General features: G+C 44.9%; 1 pseudogene; it reads right to left on the bottom strand.

Moving 5' to 3' along the window:
* The window catches only part of LOC144773789 (m-AAA protease-interacting protein 1, mitochondrial-like), a 32,541-nt pseudogene extending 16,669 nt beyond the window's left edge, over window positions 1-15,872 (bottom strand).
* Window positions 15,873-19,330: the final 3,458 nt, after the last annotated feature.

Raw genomic sequence — 19,330 nt, 5'->3', positions numbered from 1 at the left:
CCCCCTCAATAACGACCAAAAATCTGTAATCTGAGGACTAAGTATTTCAATCCATGCCCCAGCAATGCACAACCGAGCACAAACAATAATAATTGAAACTAAAGATTTCGATAAATTGCCCGAGTCAGCTACCATTCTCAATAGAATATTTTTCTCAGGTAGTTGAGTATCCTTGCCTAATAATTTACTCAACTCTCGGGTAACCTCATACCAAAACGTATTTAACTTTGGGCACGTAATAAACATGTGTCGGAGATCTGCAGCATATTCTTTACACTTGGGGCAGCATGACTTAGAAGAAGCATGGGACAGAGCCCATTTAGAAATGACCTTTGGAGTATAATACAACATGAACATGATACGATGATGTTGCTGCTTTAAATTAATTGAGGTAATTGCAGTTTTGATTATGGTCATTGATTCGTAAACCTCGTCATTAGAAATGTCAATTTCAAAAATGCGGTTTAATTTAGCTGTAATCTGTGTACCATCATCTTCAGAGGCGGATAAGAGTCTCTGGTAGACTTTCCCTATACAACCCCGACCTGAAGTCTTGAAAATTACCCGTAGTACCTCCATTGTAGAGGGTAGGCCTAGCAGGCCTTCCCCTTGAATGAAAAAATTCATAACTTGCAAGTATTTTAAAAAATGAGTTATGAGCTACCCCAAATTCTTCTTTCAATGAGAAAAATGACCTAAAGCTGTGTTCGTCATATAACTGGCCAAGCAGTGTTATACCACACTGTTGCCACATTCTCCCCACAGAGTCAGAAAATATACTAGGAAGCCTCGAGTTACCCCAAAGAAATGTGAATTTATGTAAGTCTGGCAGTGCAAAAGCTTTACAGATGTCCTGCCAAATGTGGGTAATATGTATGACTATCTTAAATCAAACTCTCTTGTAGTAGTTCGGGTCAGACATTTGATGTAATAAAAACCCTGTATTTGGACCACAGGCCAACTGATACGCAAGCCAAGTCTTACCCACATCGGGTCCTTTAAGTAAACGCTGGATACGGATAACAAAGGTAGCTCAAAAATAGGCTTTGAAGTCCGGGAGTTTAAAACCACCTTGTTCATAAGTTAGCTTGATGTACCTGAGAGCTCTCCTCGCCCTACAAAAGCCCCATATATAACTTCCACTAACACTGTCAAGCTGCTTTAAAAATGACAAAGGTACTCTTAGTGGAATAATGTGGAACAGGTAGAGAAATTTTGGTAAAATATTCATTTTTACAATATTGCACCTCCCAATGATAGTCAGTGGTAGCTTATGCCACCTACGCAGATCTGCAGCAATTTTTTTGAGCAGCGGTTCATAGTTTACAGTGATAAGATCATCAGTACGACAATTAAGACATACTCCTAAATAAGTAGCAGACGTAGTAATACCTAGCGAGGGTGGGGCTGATGCAGGTACAACATTTAGGATTGACTGTGTCTTGTTTAAATTAAGCTTGTATCCAGAAAAAGATCCAAAATGTTGTGCCTCTTGGGTTATCACTGCTATAGCTTCCACTGGCCCCGTGGTATATACCGCAATGTCATCTGCATAAGCAGTGACTTTTAAAACCATACCATTGACGCGGACGCCATATTGGGAGTAAGGGGTTAGCGGTCCAGTCGGCCAATACTCTAGGGCAAAAGAGGATAAAAGAACAATGGCGACCAGGGCGCGTAGCGGACGTGCGCAGCGGGTGCGCCACTGGTGCGCCTAAGGTGCACCTAGGGCAAGCCAGTCTGCGCCCTTCCGCGCCCATCCAGGATCAGGGGCCAGGACCCCTTAAAAAATTGTGAGACTAAGATACCCAACAGAAGATTTGCATAGATATAATATACTCAAAGAGAATAATTGTGACATGAAATGGGACTTTACAACAGTTATTGCAAACAGAGATGGATTACCCTTCATACTATAGGAAAATCAGATAAGACACCAAGGAGGTCTGAAACAAGCCAGAAGTGGGACTGTGGACTAATTAATCGCAGATCTTTGCCTAAACATAAAATTGAGCTACGCATAATATTAGAGGACACAAAATTAGATGTCCTATTTCTAACGGAAAGCTGGCTCAAACAACACTAATCCACTGATATAGTCATCGCGGTGCCACCAGGCTATCAATTGCATAGACTAGATAGGATGGGCAAAACAGGAGGAGGTTTAGCCATCATTGTGAAAGAGGAATACAAGTGTATCACAGAACAATTTACCTTGTAGTACTGTGAATGTCTCCAATTCGCAATACATTTGTCTCCAACCTTTACGCTCTCAGGCCTATTATTCTATCGACCACCAGGCCCCCTCGGGAGACCTGAATCTTCACATGGAGGATAAGAGCAATTCAATAAAGAGATTACTATCAGACCTAGAGAGTTTACAATTGGTTCAACTGGTAGAAACAGCTTCGCATATTAAAGTCCACATCTTGGATGTGATAATCTCCAATGTCTCCGATCTCATGGTCGCCTCCCCTGTTCCAGTGCCTTGGTCAGACCACTATTTTGTACCTTTTAAAGTACAAAAGCAGGAAATAAGCATAAAAACATCACACTGAAGAATGAGGTAATGAAAAGAGGCTGGGATAAGATTAACCCAGGCAATTGGGGGGATATTCTTACAAGTGCAGCAAATTCAACAATTAGAGACACCAGGGTCAGTTGATGAAGCCTACCCACGCTGGGAAACCTGGATCACACACTCACTGGACATAGTAGCACCTAATACCATTCATATTCATAGAACTAGAACCAGAGCAGAAGGATGGTTTAACTCCCAGCTATTGGAACAAAAAAAAGAGTGTAAGAAGATCGAAAGAGAATGGAGAAAGTGTTATGATCCCAAACTCAAAACAAAGTATAAAGTGGCCATTAGGAAGTATCATGATAATATCAAAATGAGCCAAGCCAAGTTTATTGAGGAGAAAATTAGGGGGGGCACAGTAATCCACAAGAGAACTGTTTTCAATAATTAAGACCCTGACCAATCCACCTACCGGCAGTGGCCCATCCAAATCATCAGAGGACAAGTGTAATACCCTAGCTTCATACTTCCTCTCGAAGGTGACGGATATTTACAGTGGCTTTAGAACAGACGAAGACCACTTAACAGAGAAGGAGGAAGAACATGTAGGGAGCCCTTACAACAGGTCATCACTAACTTTCCAAACATCGAAGAAAAGGACCTAGAATCCCTACTAGACACAGTGAAGTCGGGTTCACCCCTAGATCCAGTACCCCCTCACATCCTCAAAATAGTAGCGCGGATTCTGACACCCACCCTAATTAAGACTATGAATCAATCTTTAGATACAGGCATAGTGCCAATGGTTTGGAAACATGCTGTGATAAAACCACTACTAAAAAAAAAAAATGCGGACCAATTACTACCAGAAAATTACCACCCTATCTCCTTACTGCTGGTAAGTTAGTTGAAAAACATGTCAGTAAGAGCTTGACAGAATTCCTGGAGACCAACCACTGTCTCCACCACTCACAGATGGGGTTTAGGACACAACATAGCACTGCAACTGCCCAGTTGGTAGGGGTGGAGGATGTAAAACAGTCACTATATATAGGAAAACCTGTGGCATTGCTCTTACTAGATTTGAGCGCAGCCTTCGATACGGTGAATGACAGTATATTGTGTAGAAGGTTTTTAGATAAGGGAATAAAAGGCCTGGCACTCAAGTGGCTAACCTCATTGCTGAACGGACGCTCATTCCAAGTACAGGAAAATAATATCTTCTCCATAACTATGTCATTGAAGTGTGGAGTTCCTCAGGGCTCATCTCTGAGTCCAACACTTTTTAATGTGTATGTGGAGCCACTTGATAAATTGGACTGGAATTCGATATCTCCATGACCTCATATGCTGACGATACGCAGCTGATCATCTCCTTGGATCCAAAAAACTGCAGGGATGGTGAGAGACTGTATTCATGTCTGATTAAAGTGAAGGATTGGATGACTGCAAGCTGTTTAAAGTTAAACGGAGAAAAAACTCAGCTGCTATTTATCGGGAATAAGGCAATACCTAGACCGATAATAAACTGGCCAGCATGTTTGGGTAAACCACCACCCCAGCAGATACAGTGAGAAATCTGGGGTTCCGGCTAGAACAAACCTCTCCATGACCTCACAAGCTAATAAAGTCACAGCAACTTGCTTTGGACTTCTTAAAAGTCTACGGAAAATTCTAGACAGGATACCCACCCTGCTAAAGAAGACAGAGATCCACTCGCTGGTCACCTCGCGACTGGATTACAGAAATTAACTCTTCCTAGGGGCACCCAAATATGTCATCCAGAAGCTGCAGATAGCCCAAAATGCAGCCGCAAGATTACTATGTAACATCCCGGCACGGAAATCAGCAAAAAAGCATCTGAGGAAACTTAACTGGCTCCCCGTAGAGGCCAGAATAAAGTGCAAAACCTTGGTTATAACTCATAGAGCACGACATAAGAAAGGCCCAAAAAAAAAAAAATCTAATCTTACCCTGTATCCCAAAGAGACATCTGTGTTCAAGCGCAGAAGAGAGGCTAGTACAAACCAAGGTCAGGAGGGAAAAATGAGGAGGGAGATCCTTCTCCCACTTGGCCACCAAACTATGGAACTCCCTACCACTGAAATTGAGGCAGATGGAAGGGAAGCCACAATTCCGCAAAAAAATTAAAACATGGCTGTTCACGCAATATCTGTAAGGTTAACCTGCCCAACTTCAGTATCTAACTGCACAGCACTGGTAAGCCTAAGGGCAGCCATGCGCTTTACAAATCGTTCATTCATTCATTCATTGACGGACACTGGTGAAATTAAAACATAATTAAATCATTATGAAATAGATGGCTAATAAAGGGCTCAATGTAGAGAGCAAATAATAGGGGAGAAAGCGGACATCTCTGCTGCGTGCCCATCTGAATACTTAAAGAGGAGGAAACAAGACCATTAACCTTGATAACAGCAGTTGGCTTGCAATATAGTTTCTGTACCGCCGAGACAAACCTCCGACTGAGACCTAGAGATATCAATGTATACCATAGAGACCCCTAGGCCACTTAGTCGAAGGACTTCTCGGCGTCCAACATCAAGATCCCAATCTGCTGGTCTAAGTGGCTAGCTACATCAAATGCTGCAATGGCTGTATTTATGTGTGCTGCAGTGTCCCTACCAGGAACAAAACCATGCTGTTATTCTGATACCAATAGAGGAGTAAGAGGGGCTAAGCAGGAGGCGAGAAGCTATGAAATGTTTTTTGCGTCCGCATTAATTAGAGATATCGGTCGGTATGAGCTCATATCCTCCACAGGTTTACCTTTTTTTGGAAAAACAATGACATTAGTTTTGTTCCACGAGGTAGTGGCGTCTCCATCTTGCAGTCCCTCATTGACCAATTCAAGAAAAACTGGGGTCAGTACATCCCTAAAGATTTTGTAAAACTCAAGCGGGATAGTATCTTCGCCATCCGCTTTGCCAGAAGGTAGTGCCCCAATTGCTGTATTAATTTATATTAAGTCCGCATTTCTGCCCAGCCCCAATGTTTGGGATGGATCCAAAACAGGCAATGCACTTTCTTGTATGTAATCTATAACCATTTGATGATTAAAACTGGCTGACTCATTATACAGATTGGCATAGAATATCCTAAATTGCTCAATTATATGTAGGGATTTAAAGAAAATTGAGCCATCTGCACCATTAATTTGCTTAACATGTGACTTGGCCCTCTGATCAGCAAGTTGGCAGGCCAAAACCCGTCCCACCTGCTCTCCATGCTCATACTGTTTTGTTCTGAACTTAGAAAAGTTGTTAGCTACTTTGTCCTTTAGCCTTCTACTGAGCTCTTATATCAATAAGCTGTAAATATATTAGTAGTTCACCACTGTCCTTCAAGTCAGTTGCTTGAGCATGTTGCTGCTCTAAATCAGTGTATAGCCTATGCTCCTTTTCTACCTGACTACACTTTAAGCCAAATCTGTTTGACTATGTATTGGAGTGTAGTCCCTCTCACATATGCCTTTAAGCCAAGCTCAAGACCTGGCTGTTCGAGCAGTAGCGGACCCCCTCCCCCCAGCGCCTTGAGACCCTCCGGGTGAGTAGTGCGCTATATAAATGCATTGATTGATTGATTGATTAAGCAATCCCAGACTATTGCAAGAGATGCAATATAAAGATTATTTACGATGTATTCCTTCAATACCTCTTGCATGTAAATTACGTAGTCAGAGTTACTAAGAAGGTGCCTAGTAAATGAAAATTCCCTTGCTTGTTATTCCCCATCAGGACCGAGATGTACCATAAGCATAAAGGGATTATGATCTGATGTTACCTGGGGACATACCACCATGGAGGAATTGTCCTACAGACCACAGTTAGTAAAGATCGTATCGATTCTGGAGTACTGTTTGTGAGGATAAGAAAAAAAAGTGTACCCCGGTATTGTAGGAAAATGTTTTCTCCAGACATCCTCCAACTGATGTATATGAAGCAAATCTTGTATAGCTGCCCTCACCTGAGCAATTCTAACTCATGCTGCAGTGTTTGTGGTGTCAATTGTTTTATCTAGGATACAATTAAAATTTCCCATAACTATGAGGCCCATTCCAATAATTCAGAACAAAAAAAAGAGATAATCTCAGGGCAATCGACGTTAGGGCCATAAACCAAACATACTGTTACCTTATGACCAAAAACTAAGAGCTGGGCAATTGCCCATCTTCCCCTGGAAGCGGCCTGTGTACATAGAACTGTTATTGTGGAATGTTTGGCCTTCAATAAACCAACCCCACGGATAGATGCCAACTGTGACGTACACACAATCAAATCTTAGCCAAGTTGCTTGAAATGAGTTCTATCCTTAAAGGCCAAATGGGTTTCAGCAAGCCTGACTATATGAGGCTTAATCACCTTAAGTTCTTCAGCTACCAGTCATCTTTTACTTGCCTGGTTCAGACCACAGACGTTCCAACTCATAGATTTAACACCTTGAGTGCTCATGACGAGGTCAGCTCGTCATGAGCCATGGCACTCCAGTGCTCATGACGAGCTGTGCTCGTCATGACCGCGCCTGTTAAATGGAACGCTCGCACGCTGGGCTAATTCCCCTGCTGTGCTGAGCGTTCCATTGGAATGGGCGTGGTCATGATGAGCTCAGCTCGTCATGAGCACCGGAGCGCCATGGCTCATGACGAGCTGACCTCGTCATGAGGACCGGGGCACTGTGCACGCCCCTCCACCCCCCGCCCCCAGCACAGCAGGGGAAACAGCCCCGCACGGAAGGGGTTAGCATTCAACATTGTATTATCTTCGTGGTGTTGAATCGGTCTCCATCCCTAAAAAAATGAAATATTTTCCCTTCCCTTAAACCTGTGCTCAGTACTCTGTTTATACAATTTCGGTGTTTCTTTAACTGCGACGTGGTTATTTAACCTCCCTTTCCCCCACGAACCTCCCCACCTTCTCCCATCCCTTCCACTTTCAAGCCCCCCACCCTGTATCTTGGAAAAGGAATGCCCCCCTTCTTTGCTCTCATGATGTGACAGCATATGGAATACACCCCACTCACCCCTCCCCAAAATCTCCACTGAAAACACTGCACCCTTACCATACCATCAAAAATAGTAAGCAATGCATTGACCAAAAGAAGAAAGCCTAATAAAGAAAACCAAGTAGAAAGCCCCCATATCTATACAATACAATCTAAAGCAGCTTCATCAAGTCATAAATAGAATTATTAGTCGACCCCCGTTCTTATTATTTCGTAATGAGACAACAAATCAAACATTAGGAGTAGATTGCCACTGAAAGAGTTCCTTTTTCGCCTCCTGCTCATAAAAAAAATGTGTGCAACCATCCTTGATGACTTTTAAACGAGGAGGTTCCTGTAAAAAAATCTGTGTACAGACAGCCTTGAACGAATCCATACGTTGGCGGAGCTGCCATTGCTTGTCCATAGTTGACTTGCACAAATCAGACTTCACAAAGATTGACATAGTGTCTACATTGACAGGAGCCGTGGGCCGAGCTTTAAAAAAATTGCCTGACAAAGCAAAAAGTTGCCCAAAAATACAAGAATAGGCCTAGCAAAATTTGTTTTGGCTTGGCTGCCTTGTGGAAGGAATAGCGGCAGAGGGTGCGCTGTCTAAACTTGTGTGTCCATATTCCAGTCTTCTAAGTCAGGGAATGCCTTCTGTAGCAGATCAACGATAAACGCACGTGGGTGAGAGCATTCCCTGCCTTCCGGGATTCCGAAATTTCTCAGATTGTGACGTCGCTGCTGGTTTTCGAGATCCTCAATTTTAAACTGCATCAGAGCCATCTGTGAATCTTGCGATTTGACCAGATTCACAGTTTGAGTGTTGACCTCCTCCACACCTGCCATCTGATGTTGAAGATCGGAAACCTCAGAAGCTAAATGTGAAACCTTGACAGTAACTTCAGACAATGCTTGTTTAATTTCAGTGCTATCAACCTTAGCCTGTTGGTAGTAGACTTGTGCTTCTGCTCTCTGAATGGCGAGTGCCTGCTTAATTCTGAAGAGAGATGGCTCATTTCCCTCACTGTCCCCTTCCACATGCTGAGTAAGTTCGACATTGCACTCCGTTCCAGATTCTTCTGTAGACAATATAGAGTAGTTAAAGTAGATGCCGACCCAATGATATGAGAAGACTCCACGCCCGATGAATTTTGGGCAGAGCCATAACCACCACCAGGAGTCCCGATCTGTAAGCTACCTAAAACCTGCAAATTAGTCTCGGGCTTGTCAAGAATACCAGTAACCTGCAGGACCTTGGGGGTTTTTACCGGTAACGTAACAGCAGGATCTAAATGACCAGTTTGCAGAGTACTGACTGAAGTGCTCACATGTACCCCTGGGTTAGATAGTCTAGGAACAATAGATCTCACTTCGCCCTTTGATGAAACCCATTTCCGTAGTGGACTCACCCCCAGGCCCACCTTAGTGGTGCTTGTTGCCCCTTTAAGTCGTCCCAGTACCTCGGAGATCTGAGCCTTTGTGCCAGCACCACTCCCGCAACCTCTGCTGCCTTTTCCAGTCCGAACAGGTTTTGGGCCTTTTCCCGTAAGAGCTCTTCCCCCCTCTGGGGTATTGTTCCTGGGACTACTAAGAGCCCCTGATTCGCTGCTACTGTTACTGAGACTGCTACTCATGTTATCCTTTCCCTGTGTGAGAGTGTTGAAAGAGGGATCCAAACTGTCCACAAGTCCATGGCCTCATTGGTCACCCCCTTGTTAATGCCATTTTCACCACAAGTTTAGCTGCTGCCAATCTCGTCCACCCTGCCCAAGCTGGTACATAGTGGATTAGCGTTTAACTGAGCCAGAGAGTCTTCATTAGTCAGCCCCTTGGAGTGAATAATACAATGTGAATTAGCAGGTGTAGTTTCAGCAACATCAACGCCATGGGGAAGGGCCGAGGTAACTGACTCCAACACTTCTTCACAAGCCAAATCCACCATACTTGCTTCTGAGGTAGGAGCTACCGACATTGGGCCACTACCGGAACTCCTTTTGGGAGAAGCACATGATGGTCTTATAAAGTATTCTGTGCCCCCCCCAGCCCTCAAGAACTTCAGCCATTTGAACACTGGAGATGGCTGTCTCCAAGCCCCAGGAGCGGAGCAACGCCGTAGATTTCCCTGATCGCAAAAGTTTAAGGATTGGCTTCCCACCTGAGAGTCTGTTAAAAAGTCACCTCTGGGGTTGATAGAGTTATAGGCCCCCATTGAAACATTGATGCTTACCGAGACTTTTCTTGACACTGTACCGCTATTGGCAGCTGCATCAGTTTCCGAAAGTTGTGTGTGATCCACGGCATCCGCGGGGTCCCTTGCTTCTGCCTTGATCTCTGCCTGCCCCCGACGAGAAGGTCGCGGAGGAGCCATCACCTTTACCTGGAGCCGAGCTGCCAATCCCTTGCAATCCTGCGCTCTCCCACACCCGTCACAGAAAGCCTCTCCTGGTCGCCACCGCCGTTGCCATTGCCGAAATCACAAGAATCACCGGCAGCGCTCAGTGTTAACAGAAGAGGCCGCAGGAACAGTACAATCTTGTGATATGTAGTGTTGGTTCATTTTAATCATGGTCAATCTCTCCATATTTTTGAGGTGGGAGACTGGTCCTTCTGACGATGCCAACTAAACACACACTCGAAGATATGCTGGCTACCGGACAAGCCAGATACTTTATTGCCAGTCTCTAGAGCTCTAGTCATTGGAACATCTTCCCATACCAATAGACCAATGGGTTTTAATCCAGGTAGATCTCTTTTGTTCACCCAGATAGTCTTGGACCATCCTCTGAATGGCAATTGGTACTAGCACTTGCTCGACCTCTGTTTCCTTTTCCTCTGCACTTGATTTAAGCCTTGCCTCTTGAAACCAAGCAATTGCAGAGGTTGGGTCTGGTTCTTCTGCTGCTTGTGTTGTTGCTAATGCTGGCTGCCATGAGACAACAGTTCTGCCCTCTCTAGAGGTTGAATGTATCACACTAGAAGTTTTGCCTGGGTGTCTAACTTCCAGTCATTCTTCTAGGTCTCTCACTTGGTTAACAATCTATGTCTTGTATTGTGAAACTTCACATTCTGAAAAGGGGATGAACGTGGCCAGTATTTTTATGTGCCATTGATCAAGTATTATGGCACAGATGTACTATTTGTAGACACAATCTCTCTTTGCAGCTTCGTATTAACAGTCAAATGAAGGATCTAGGGCCAGATGTAGGTAATTCTATTTTACTGATTCATAAATACCGAATTTTACCGATTCGGTATTTATGAATCGGTAAAATAGAAGGAGGGAGATTTAGGTAAAATCGGTAATTGAATTACCGAATCTGTAAAAATCGGTATTTACCGAATCGGTAAATACCGATTCGGTATTGCCCATTGATTCCTATGGGCCTTGAAGCCGAATCCTGCAAGGGTGCAGGGGGTTTCACTTTGACACCCTCTAGCACCCCGAATACGGGCACCTGTGACATGTGGCACACAGACATGCCCTAAGGGCATGTCTGTCTGTCACATGGCATAGGTGTGCATGCACACATGTGCATGCACACCGGGATTCGGTATTTTACCACCCAATTGGATCGGGTGGTAAAATACCGAGTCTGAAAGGCCTTTGGGACTCAGAAGAGTCCCACCTACATCTGGAAGTTACCGAATCGGTAAAAATACCGATTCGGTATTTTACCGATTCGGTAAATTTACCGATTCGGTAAATTTACCGAATCGGTGAAATAGGGCCTCTACATGCCAATTCCTAAATACCGGTCGGTAACGGCCGAATTCGGCCGTTACCGACCGGTATTTGGGCTCCTACATCCGGCCCTAAGCTACGTACCAACTCATATCCTTATTTGTTCACACCAGCAAACATTTGCAACACCTTTTACATCTGGTCATGAAAGAGATACAACAACAAGATTGCTTGGCTCATTGTACTGCCCTCCATGCTGACTTTCTGTGTGAAAACCTCAAAAGGAAGTATAATTTGTGTCAGGCATTTCAATAGCCCTCATTTGCCCATCTCCATGGTCATGCTTTGCCCAGTTACATCCCTTTGTCCATGAAGGAAATAGTAGGTGATCAGTCTGTACAGCTCAAACAGACATTGCAATATGTAGTAGGTTGAGTTTCAACATGCTTGCGCTGGAGGGCACTGTTGGATAGGGAATAGTTTAATTTTCTATTCCAATACCTTCCCTACTGTAACGTGGGCTGGAGTTGGAATAGAAAATTAAACTATTCCACTATCCAGCGCTTACAGCGCAAGTCGTTGTAACGACTTGCGTTGTAAAAACAGAGTTGTAATGGCACGCGTGGTAAAATCCCGCGTTGTAATGCCATACAACCGATTATGTGCCTTGGCGTTTTATCAACAGTATGTCACTGTTTCTGCATACAATCAAACAGAAAAACAGACAAAAGTGGCTCAGAGGGGTGCAAAATATACAATGCTGCGTATTGAAAATCTTGACAGGTTACCTTTTATTGTGGCTGAATCACCGTCCACAGAATGGTTGATCTATGGCCATATAACATTACCGGTCACAACTTTCCAATTTCAGTATTGTCTAGAACAGCAACAGGCTGGATGATATGAAGAAATGGGGTAGGGAATTCATCAAGGAATCTTGGGAATTATCTTACAGATTTCGATGCAGGAGTGGGGCTCTAGATGTATTTCTAAGCTGAACAAACTGTGAGAACGCTTTAAGTAGATCTCTCATATGCCAGAATATTATGATGCACAGGGTCTACAATGGTTCAGTAGCGAACCTATCCTGTCACTTGAGGGGAACACAGGCACCCGTAGTTACCCTGGTATTCAAGCTGCTCTCAAATGGGAGCTATTTGATGCTGAGCGATCAAGGTTGTTGTGGGATGCTTCCGGGCATTGCATATCTCGTCACCATGAGCTCCAGGGTGACTTGCTATATGCAAGCATTATTTCCACTGAAACACACAGTAAGGGAGGTGCAGTTATGGCCTTCGTTGAATGTTTTCTTTATATGGTTTGATACTCTGAGCCGAAGGAAAACCATGCTTCTATAGAAAACTGTGCCCTTAATCTCCGTCCGGGAGTCTTTTGTTCTTCAGATAGCAAGGTCCTCGGCCAAGATACAGGCACTAATACATACGAACTGCCCTTTCCATTTCACAGAAATGGTTAGTCGTATCTTAACATGTCTGATATGACCGGTATAGTCCTCCTAGGTTCGGGACTTTTAGGCACCTTTTAGACGGTTCTCAGAGTTTTACCAAACTTTATGCACTCCGTATTCTGGAGCATTTTTAGAGGACTTCCGCTGATCCTATTTCTAATAGCAGGGATACTGATTGTAATTTTTCTGCTAAGCAATGGATGTCCCAGTCGCCAAGGAAATGGAAAAAGCACTCTGGAACGTAAAGACCATGATCACATGGTACAACATATGGGCACACCTCGCCTACGAGAACTGAGCGCCTCTTCGTTCTTGTCATTTAGACCAGTCTGGATGGACTGCATCCTACCTGTTCTCTGAAGCCTGTTCAGCAGAGAAGAATGCATGTTAGATCTCTGTCTGACACTTCCATCAGTTGCGCAACCGGACGTTGATGCTTTACTGGACCCAATAACGGCCCATGTTCTGCAGTGTCCCCAGCGTATTCCTATGTTGATGGCTGTATTCTTAGAGCCTCAACAGGAAGTCTCGCCTCCTATTGGAATGGATACCGGCTCCTCCACTGACACCCAGACCTTGGATGGCACACAGGCTGCCCCAGCATCGGCTGCAGGCAGTACAGGAGATCATCTGTGCTCAATTGACATAATCTGCGAGGTCTTACAGGGATCGTCATCTGCAAAGGAAGGCAACAGCAATGTTGCATCTACCAGCCAGGACACATAAATATTTGGTTCATCGTGTGCTGGGAAAAATTCGGCCTTTTTAAATAATTTCAAAATTGGAACTCCAAAATATTAGATATTTTTTATGACCTGAATTACATACATAATGGTTCTTAGGGACTGATCTTTTACCTAGATACGACATTGCACCCAGAAAGTGGGATTTTCTTTGGCAAAGGCCTCATACATTATGGATGAGTATTCTTGGAAACTCAGCAGGATTACCATCTCCTGTATAATAACTATGTATAAAGTTAATTCCCAACGTCATCCTAAGTCCGACAAGTGGCACAGCAAGGTAGAGCCCCCGGGGAGACCTTTGGATATATGTAATGTACATCTTGCTGAGACAAACAGAGATCAGGATTGCCCTGCTGACACACCTAAGCGAGATGCCGAGGTTCCTGCATGCAGATACTCCAACTCTCAGTGGTCTAAAACATCCCTTGCGGGGTGTCCAACTCGAGACCAAGACGGGGTCCCACAGTCTCTCACTTCAGGTAATGGGGTTGACTTTAACCTAGAGGGATTCTTGGCTTAAAACCTACATACAGGCTAGGTACACTTAGGTACATCTAGTTAGGGTAGCAGCATAGGAGCACACATTGTATTGTCATGTATTTGATATACTTTCCTGTATTCATGGTTATAGCAAAATGGAAGAGCTCTACCATCCTTTTCCTTTCTTAGTGCTTCTAATCATTTAGATCTTTTACTGTAAGATGATTGTTTCAGCACACATATGTTATACTAGAATAACGACTGTTCAATAAATACTTAATCAAAAACATCCCTACTGTACACTGTTTCCACTGTCCTGAAGGATCATGGATGTCATGTTCGATAGTTGCCAATAACTATTCTCTACTTGGTAAGAGGAGTTTCTAGTGGCACTGTGAGCTAGCTGGTACACAGGTCAACATACCCGGTGGGGGTGTCTAGAATCAGTCTGACACCAATCCTGCAGTGAATGTTGTCTAAATGTGCAGATCCTATATAGGTTTTCTAGGAACTACACAACAACAAGTTACTGGTAAGTACAGTTAAATTTACTTTTCAGGAATAGTAGTGAGCTAGATTGGGGAATTAATTCCTCTTCAATCCTGAGGTCCCCTGTGAGCCAACTAGCCCACCAGGTATCTCCAGTATGCGCCAGGCAGCTGTGTTGCAGAGAGTCGTTCAAAGGGCACGCCCCCTTTTTACAACACTCTGCAACACAGCTCCGTGGCGCTTACTGGAGATACCTGTTGGACTAGTTGCCCCTAGGTGACCTCTGGATTGAACAGGAATTAATTCCCCAACTTAAAACGCGCCTCAGGGCATGTTTGTACTCACGTGAACCTCAAGCCACGCCCCCTACCTTCACCACTCTGCTAACGCGCCCTGTAGACTGTTCTAAGTTGGGGGATTAAGTCCCCTTGCATACTGGGGGTCCCTGGGGGCCAACTAGCCCACCGGGAACCTCCAGTATGCGCCAGGAGGCTGCGTTGCAGAGACGTGTAATGAGGCCACGCCCCTTTTTACACCTCTCTGCAATGCAGCCCCCGAGTGCGTTTGCAGAGGGGGAACTAATTCCCCTTGCATACTGGGGGTCCATGTGGGCTAACTAACCCACCAGGAACCTCCAGTATGCGCCAGGGGGCTGCATTGCAGAGAGGTGTAATGATGCCACTCTCCTTTTTACACCTCTCTGCAACGCAGCCCCCTGGCGCGTTTGCAGAGGGGGAACCAATTCCCCTTGCATACTGTGGGTCCATGGGGGCCAACTAGCCCACCTGGAACCTACAGTATACGCCAGGGGGCTGTGTTGCTTTGCTCCGGGGGTGGTGGTCCCTGGGGCAGTGTGGGGGGATTGGGCCCCCCCACACTTCTTTTTCACTATGCCCCGGGATTTGGTCCCCCTGGGGGGTAATTGGAAAAAAAGCAGACCGGGTTTTTTCTAAAAAAAATTTGGGCCTTGGGGGTCCTTGTGGGACCACCTGAGCAGGCCTAGGGGGTCAAGCTGTTTCTACCCTGCCCCCTTTTTGCGTTCTAAATGTTTGTTTTTCTGCTTTCTTGTGCCTCGGTCTACCGAGCACAAGATGGCTGCCAACACTTCCTGGTTTGGAGTGTTCACAGCCAGTGAGCATGCAGCTTGTACTCGGAATGGTACATGTACGGTACTCGTACGGTACTCGTACTGCGTGACTTTTGTAAAAAAAAAAGTGTGAGGGGGCCTTGGGGGTCCTTGTGGGACCCCCTGAGCAGGCCTAGGGGGTCAGGGTGTTTCTACCCTGCCCCCTTTTTGCGTTCTACACGTTTGTTTTCCCGCTTTCTTTTGCCTCAGTCTACCGAGGCTCAAGATGGCTGCTAACACTTTCTGGTTTTGAGTGTTGACAGACAGTTGACAGACAATTAGCATTCAGTTCGTGCTGGTACAGAGTACAGTAAGCTTACAGTAAGCTTACCGTACTTATACGGCATTCGTACGGTACTCGTACCCCGCGATTTTTGTCCCCAAAATTTTTTGGGGGGGCCTTGGGGGTCCTTGTGGGACCCCCTGAGCAGGCCTAGGGGGTCAGGGTGTTTCTACCCTGCCACATTTTTGCGTTCTACACATTTGTTTTTCTGCTTTCTGGTGCCTCAGTCTACCGAGGCTCAAGATGGCTGCAAACACTTTCTGGTTTAGAGTGTTGACAGACAGTTGACAGCCAATTAGCATTCAGCTCGTGCTCGGGAAGGTACAGAGTACAGTAAGCTTACAGTAAGCTTACCGTATGCACCTCTAGATATACTTATGATTTTACTTTTGATTTTCTCAGGAACTACTGAACGGATTTACACCATTTAACAAAAATGCCCATCTGCGAACAGAACTCTACCGTTTTGCCAAGTTTGGTGTAATATCTTTCAGCCGTTCGGGCTGTAGCCCTGGCTAAAGGTCCTATGGGAAATTGCACGGGGAAAACACATTTTGGGACCCCTCTTTTTTCTGAGCCCCCGCTTCACGAATCACCCCCAAACTTTCAGAGGAGGAGCAGGGCGGAGCAGGCCATCTTCTTGGAGAAATTCGCGAAGATTCGTCCACCACGCCAAAGTTATTCCAAATAGAATGTCACGGATTTCCTATGGAAACTAGGTTTTAACTATAACTACCTCCTGGCGACCAGTAGGTAATATATATATATATAGTTACTAAACTGTGTGAAAGTCTTTATTGCTTTGTCTTAATTGCTATGTTAAAGACTATGTTTGTTATTGGTTTCTTAACTGAGTATTTGTATGGGTAAATGAATGTCTATGTGGTTTGGTGGGGGGGTGTGATTGCCCAAAAATGTGTGAGTAGTTCATTCAGTAGGTATATGAGGTTAAGACTACATGTTATGACAGTTGTTTCAGTGAGTGTATATGTTTATGGGTGTGGTGGTGATGAAATATTTCTCTCAATGGTTTTGGGAACGGTTCCGGCATGCCTCGGGCCCAGCCAGGAAATCCGAACACGATGCAAGCTGACATCTCAGCCCACAAGCCCACTGGAGGGCTGCCCCCTAATGCAAATTCATGAAGTAGTCGCAAACCCACTGGAGGGACAGAAGAGCAAACCACAGATACCACAATGCCCCGCGTGTACACATCAGCTTTTCAATCAGGGAAGCCTTGTAAGTCACGTGGGAGCGCTGATAAAAAATGCGGACCGTGGCAGTGCTTGCGGTGCTTCAAACTCACAAAACGCCTGGGAAGAAGGAGATTGGTTCTCCGAAACGCGTCGGCAATGAGAGGTGGGTGTGAGTTGGACTAAGATGCCCTCTTGATCCGGAGAATAGAATGGACAGTAGCCGACCTGGCCAGGGAGTGTGGACTCATTTTGGGGGCGAAAAATGGGTGATTTTTAACGGCAGTCTATGCCGTAGAGTCCACGCACCATCCTAAAATCAAGGATACCCGAAAGCAGGAACGGTTCCGGCATGCCTCGGGCCCATCCAGGAAATCCGCACACGATGCAAGCTGACAGCCCACAAGCCCACTGGAGGGCTGCCCCCCTAATGCACATTCATGAAGTAGTCGCAAAACCACTGAAGGGACAGAAGACCAAACCACAGATACCACAATGCCCCGCGTGTACACACCAGTTTTTCAATCAGGGAAGCCTTGTAAGTCACGTGGGAGTGCTGATAAAAAATGCGGACTGTTGCAGTGTTGCAGTGCTTCAAACTCACAAAACGCCTGGGAAGAAGGAGATTGGTTCTACAAAACACGTCGGCAATGAGAGGGGGGTGTGAGTTAGACTAAGATGCCCGCTTGATCCGGAGAATAGAACGGACAGTAGCCGACCTGGCCATTTTGGGGGCGGAAAATTGGTGATTTTTAATGGCAGTCTCAGCCGTAGAGTCCACGCACCATCCTAAAATCAAGGATACCCGACAGCGGGAAATGTTCCGGCATGCCTCGGGCACAGCCAGGAAATCCGAACACGATGCAAGCTGACATCTCAGCCCACAAGCCCACTGGAGGGCTGCCCTCCTAATGCAAATTCATGAAGTAGTCGCAAACCCACTGGAGGGACAGAAGAGCAAACCACAGATACCACAATGCCCCGCGTGTACACACCAGCTTATCAATCAGGGAAGCCTTGTAAGTCACGTGGGAGAGTTGATAAAAAATGCGGACTGTGGCAGCGTTGTGGTGCTTCAAACTCACAAAACACCTGGGAAGAAGGAGATTGGTTCTCCGAAACGCGTCGGCAATGAGAGGGGGGTGTGAGTTGGACTAAGATGCCCGCTTGATCCGGAGAATAGAACGGACAGTAGCCGACCTGGCCAGGGAGTGCGGACTAATTTTGGGGGCGAAAAATTGGTGATATAAATATATATATATGCTATGATCATCCTCAAGCACATAAAACTGATATCAGGGAAACAGAATTAACAAAAACCAAAAAGGCATAGCCTACTCCTATCAATGTGCCTTGAAAAAAACTTTACAAATTGTAAAAAGGGATTTAACACACTGGCTGGCTGCACAAAATGGCTGTTGACCACATATTCAGACAACAACAAGCAAGAGGGCATGGACAAGAAAGAACACATGCAGGCCTTTGGCAAAAGCAAACTAGCTGACTACACAAAATGGCCGCCGTCCACATGTTCAAACAACAAGAAGCAAGGAGGCATGGACAGCAAGGAAAGAGCACATGCAGACGTATGGACACTGATTAGACAAAATGGCCACCGGCCACATGTATGGAGAATAAAGACAAAATGATGGCCAATGGCACACACACACACGCACCCTGGGCAGACAAAAAATGGGCTCTTCGTCAGCAAAAATAGTAGGCATGGTAAACAAAAAAGTAAACATTACCATTAACTAAGCAATGCCAACAAGAAAAATTAAGCTATCTACAAAACAATTTCAGAAACACGCATCCACCTAAGGAATAAAAAAAAGAACCACACCAAAATATGCTGAAAAAATCTGAAATACAAAAAAAAACTTAATCCAATGCCTTTCCTAAATCATAGATGTTGTAAAACAACATATAACACAGAAGCTGTTGTTTTATATACCCAATACCTAGTACTGGCAGGATGGGATGTGGGCAGATAGGTCATATGGTAAAAAACATGAATGGTGCAAATTTCACAAACATGGAGAAAAAGTACTTAAGTGGGCAACCTTTTTGTCTTAAAAAAGCCAAAAAACTAAATGCAAAAAAAGGCTTCTATTGCAACGCCAGGCCACCCTTCAGTCAAATTTAGAAATTGAATAAAAAACAAAAAATGTGCAAAAATATACTGATGGATGCTCTCTATCAAACAATACCCTGTTCCAAACGTTTGCGATGTCCTTAACATCCAATTGTATATGCATCAAAATTGTAGACAAAGAGAGCGATCCTTTCACATCGAAATCTAAATTAAAAATTACCAGGAGATGGGCAT

This window comes from Lissotriton helveticus, chromosome 8 (assembly GCF_964261635.1).
Source record: "Lissotriton helveticus chromosome 8, aLisHel1.1, whole genome shotgun sequence".
Classification (NCBI taxonomy): domain Eukaryota; kingdom Metazoa; phylum Chordata; class Amphibia; order Caudata; family Salamandridae; genus Lissotriton; species Lissotriton helveticus.
This window is presented reverse-complemented; position numbering and strand designations above follow the sequence as displayed.